This window comes from Penaeus japonicus, unplaced genomic scaffold (assembly GCF_977035675.1).
Source record: "Penaeus japonicus unplaced genomic scaffold, GWHDUDI00000001_assembly GWHDUDI00000031, whole genome shotgun sequence".
Taxonomy (NCBI): Eukaryota; Metazoa; Arthropoda; class Malacostraca; order Decapoda; family Penaeidae; genus Penaeus; species Penaeus japonicus.
Window position 1 is genome coordinate 25,688,284 of NW_028234433.1, and position 5,000 is coordinate 25,693,283.

The 5,000-nt window shown below is 50.9% G+C and overlaps 1 protein-coding gene across 1 annotated transcript in view; it reads left to right on the forward strand.

Moving 5' to 3' along the window:
* The window catches only part of unc-5 (netrin receptor unc-5), a gene marked incomplete in the record, with an annotated part of 398,147 nt that overhangs the window by 268,954 nt on the left and 124,193 nt on the right, over nt 1–5,000 (forward strand).

The window sequence follows — 5,000 nt, forward strand, 5'->3', positions numbered from 1 at the left end:
CATGTACCCGTCTTACCTTCCCATTTCTCTTTCACTCCCACCTCCTCCAACCCACCTCCTCCTTCCTTCCTTCCTTCCTTCCCCTTCCCTCCTCCCCCACCACCACCCCTAGAACCCCACTTACCCCCAAGGACTCCCGAAGGACCCCCGTAGGACCCCCGAAGGACCCCCAAAGATTAACCTCGTGGAAACCAAGGATATCTCGAGCCCCTTGCAGCCCTCTCCGCGGTTTCCTTCCACGCCGCTGCCTGAGACGGATGAATGGATGACGGAAGGGGGGTGGGTGGGAGGGAGGGGGAAGGGGGGAAGGTTAAGATCTTATAAATCCAGCTCGGGAACTAGTGGCGCATGTGGTGGGGGGAGGGGGAAGGGGGGAAAGGGGAAGGGGAAGGGGGAACGGGGAACGGGGAGGGAACGGGAAGTGGATGGGTTAATTGGAGGGAGAGAGAGAGAGAGAGAGAGAGAGAGAGAGAGAGAGAGAGAGAGAGAGAGAGAGAGAGAGAGAGAGAGAGAGAGAGAGAGAGAGAGAGAGAGAGAGAGAGAGAGAGAGAGAGAAGGAGGAAGGGAGGGAGAAAGGGAGGGAATTCATAACTCCTGGAGTGTCGCTTCTCCTACTTCCCCCCTTTCTTTCTGTTTTCTCTATTTCCTTTCCCTTACTTCTCCCCCTCCTTCTATTCCTACTCCTTCTTTCTCTCCCCCTCCTCTTCTTTATCCCACCTCCTATTCCTATTCCTGCTTCTTTCTCTCCTCTTCCTCTTCCTCTTCTTCCTATCCTCCCCATTTTCCTCCCTCTCCCCCCTCCTCGTGTGTTTCCCAGCTGGGTGGGTGCCAGAGACCACGAGGGGGTGGAGGGGGAAGTTGAGAGAGAGAGAGAGAGAGAGAGAGAGAGAGAGAAATAGAGAAATAGAAGATAGTAGTAGATATAAAAATACACACTCAAGATTAGAGAAAAAAGAAAGAAAAAGAGAGAGAAAGAGAGAAGGAATGGGCGAAAGAGACAGAGAGAGACAGAGACAAACACAGAGACAATGAGAGAGAGAGAGAGAGAGAGAGAGAGGGAGGGGAGAAATGAGAGGAGAGCGGGATCATTCATTTCAATTATCACGTGTGGCGGAATAGAGAGAGAGAGAGAGAGAGATGCCATCGCTCGCGGGGGAATTAAGGGAGTGGATGATGATGCTGCGGCGCCGATGCTTGGCGTGGTGATGGAGGGATGGTGTCTGGTATGGTGTTGGGCGGATGGTAGGGACGGGGGTGGTGTCTGGTATGGTGTTGAAGGGATGGTAGGGGCGGGGTGGTGTCTGGTATGGTGTTGAAGGGATGGTAGGGGCGGGGGTGGTGTCGGGTATGGTAATGGGGTAGTGTCTCGTATGGTGATGGAGGGATGGTAGGGTTGAGAATGTTGTCTGGTATGGTGATGGAGGGCTGGTAGAGATGGGAATGGTGTCTGGTGTGATGCTGTAGTGATGGTGATGCTGGGGTTGAGATAGGGAAGAGGAGGATGTCTGGTATGGTGATTAAGGTGACGGAAGCGGAGAGGAATAGGACTCCTCGATTCATGATTGTGAAGAGGATGGTGTCTGGAATGTTGATTTGTAATCACGATGATGGTGAGTCTGTGATGAAGGCGATGGTGACGTTGATTCCTTACGTGCCCTTCTTACCCGACAAAGCGTGGATGCCGAAGGTTGTTTGGCGATAGTTAATGATGCGCCCACTTTGCTGATGATGGTGATGATGATGATGCGGATGGTGTCCAGAACTCTCCCAGTGGATGTGGTGGTGAGGGGAGCAAGGCCAGAATAATACTGTTTCCTCTTTATGCACTTTTTTTCTTTTTTTTCATCTATTGTTGTTCATTTGTATGAACTTGTTTTGTTTGTTGATAGTTTTTGTTTTTTTATTTGTTTGATTTAGAGGAATTTAAGGAAAACGAAGGAATGATGAGACAGAAATATATTAAACCTACATTAATAAGAGAAAATGAGGAAACATCAAAAACTTTCTCTCTATCTGAAAGATTAAGAATGCAAAAGCAGTTGATGTCTTTTGCAACTCGTGATGTTGAGAGGATGTCTTTTCGAGAAGGAATGGGAACCACGAACGTGTTTTAGACATGTTAGTGACGTGGGCTGTTTTTTTTCTCTTTTGCAGGCTTTTTTTCATGTTGTTGTTGTTGTTAATGTTGTTATTCTTTTTGCGCTTCTGATCGTCTTCTTTTTCTTGTTCTTTTGCTTCTTGTTATTACTATTATTATTAGATTTGGCCATCGTTTTTGCTTGTTTTTTGGGGGGCTTTTTCTAACATTCTCTCTGTCTGGTTATTCATCATCGTCATCATCATCATCATCATCATCATCATCATCATCATCATCATCATCATCATCATCATCATCATCAAAATTATACCCAGGAAAAAATATGAATCAAATAGAACTCTTGGTCCACATCTATTTTTCCCTTTGTAGGGGGGGGACACCTGGGATTGGGGAGAGGGGGAAGAGGGCCTGGGAAAGGGAGGGGAGGCTGGGAGAGGGGGAGGGGAAAGGGAGGCTAGGAGAGGGGAGAGGGAGGGGGAACCTAGGGAAAAAGAGGTAAGGGAGAAGGGGGTACGTGAGAGAGGGGGAAGAGAGGGGAACAACACCTAGGGAGAAAGGGGGGACGTGAGAGAAGGGAGAGGGGAGAGAGGGAGGGGAACACCTAGAGGAAAAAAGGGAGGGGGGAATAGGGAGAGAGGGAGAGGAGAGAGAGAGAGCTGTGAGAAGAAACCTTTCCCGAAGTGACAAAAGAAGCGGCGAAGGGCGTCAAGGGGCGAGAACGGAAATTAAAGGGAAGGCCAAAGAGAGGGCGGCCGGCGCGGTGCCCCTCATTACCGCTCGAACAAAGGGCGCGCAGGAGGAGGGAGGCGTGGTAGGGTGCTGTGGCGGGGCCTGTGGCAGGGGCTGTGGCAGGGTCTGCTAGAGGTGGATCGTGGCAGGGGGTTGGGCTAGGGGCTGTTAGTGGCAGGGCTAGATCCGGTGTCCTGGCAGAAGGTAGCCTGTGGCAGGGGTTGTGGCAGGGGCTGTGGTAGGGATTGGCCAAGGACTGCGCTAGGGATGGATCATGAGAGGGATTGTAGCAGTTACTAAGTCTGGAACAAGGTTTGTGGAAGGGTACGGGCTAGGGGCAGGGGACAGGCAAGGGACGAGGGGCAGAGTCAAGATCAAGGGGTCGTAGCAGGGGATATGCGATACGGAAAGTAAATCCGCGAGAAAGAGAAAGGAAAAAGGGAAAATCCCGTGAATAATCTGATAAAAGCCAAGCGAAAATGCATCGAGGAAATGGTAAAGAGGTTAGAAAAATAAAAGGGGGAAGCAAGAGGGGAAGGGATGACTTACCCCCTCCACCCCTTCGAGGGATGACTTACACGCCCCTTCCTCCTCCTCCTGCTCCTCTTCCATTTCTTCCTCCTCCTCCTTTTCCTCCACCTCTGATCTTATCGTCTTGACTTAGGAAAACGGCGTCGAGAGGTATTTTTCCCACCCTCCCTCTCTCTTTCCTTCCTTCCTTCCGCTCCCCCTCTTTCCCACCCCTTCCTTCCCCCCTCCCTCTTTCCCACCCTTCCCTTCCCCCCTCACTTTTTCCCACCCCTCCCTTCCTCCCTCCCGTCCCCCCTCCCTCTTTCCCACCCATCCCGTCCCCCTCCCCTCCCCCTCCCCCCCCCCCTTCTTGTTACGAAGGAGGTTTTATATCAGTTGAAGACCGCTGAATTATTCTCTATATTGTTGCCAGGCGTTATGAAGGGGACGTAAAGAATCGAACGGCACGGCGCGGCGGGAGGGGGAGGGGGAGGGGGAGCGGGAGGGGTTAGAGCTGCTCGTGATTCCCTATTTTTTTTCTTGTGTGTTTTTTTTTTATACTTTTTTTCTCTCTCTTTTTCTTACTCTTTCTTGCTTTCTTTATCTCTTTCTCGCCTTTTTTTTCTCTTTCTTGATTTTTTTCTCGTTTTCTTTCTTCCTCTCGCTTGCTCTTTCCCTTCTCTCTCTTTCTCTGTCTCTATTCTCCTCCTCCACCTCCTCCTCCCCCCCCCCTCTCTCTTTCTCTGTCTCTATTTCCTCCTCCGCCTCCCCCCCCCTCTCTCTCTTTCTCTCTTGAAAAAAAAGAAAGTACAAGAAAAATGGGAGGAAGGAGGAGGGAAGAGGGAAATGAGAGGATAAGAAGGAATTGGAGCGGGGGTGGAAATAGGGGGTGGGGGGGGCAGGGGGGTAGGGAAGATTGTGCTTCGGGAAATTTACTTGGGATCATAAAGATGGTCCCGGGCCGAGAGTGGCGCTACTCCTCTATTCCTTTAGCATGAGTCCTGGCGAGGAGAGGGGGGAAAGGGAGGGGGAGAGGGGGTGAAACAGAGGATAAGGAGGAGAGGGGAGGCAGAGGGTGAGGAGGGGGGAGAGGAGACGGAGGGTGAGGAGGGGGATAGGAGAGGGCAGAGTAGAGGGGAGACAGAACGTGAGGAGGGGGGAGAGGAGAGGGGGAGACAGAGGGTGAGGAGGGGGAGAGGAGAGGGGAGACGGAGGGTGGGGGAGGGGGGAGATGAGAGACTGGAAAGGGGAAGGAGATGATCTTAATCTACTTCTTCTGGGTAATTACGATCTTGTAAGGAGAAAAGACGAGCTATTAAGAAGGCGTGCGGCGGAGTGGGAATACGATGAGATGGAGGAGGAGGAGGAGGAGGAGGAGATAGAGGAAGAAGAAGGGGAAGAAGTTGTAGAGGAGGAGAAGAAGAAGGTGAAGAGTGATGAGGAAATGCAAGAAAGAGGGAAGGAGACAGACAGAATGAGAGTGATAGTGAGAGTTAGAGTGACAGAAAGACAGAGATCAAGAGACAGGCAGAGAAAGAGAGAGAGAGAGAGAGAGAGAGAGAGAGAGAGAGAGAGAGTTCCTCTGTCTCAAAGGAACCCGATTTCTGCTCGGCTTACATTTATCCTTCATTTAAGACCGACATATATATATAAATATATTATA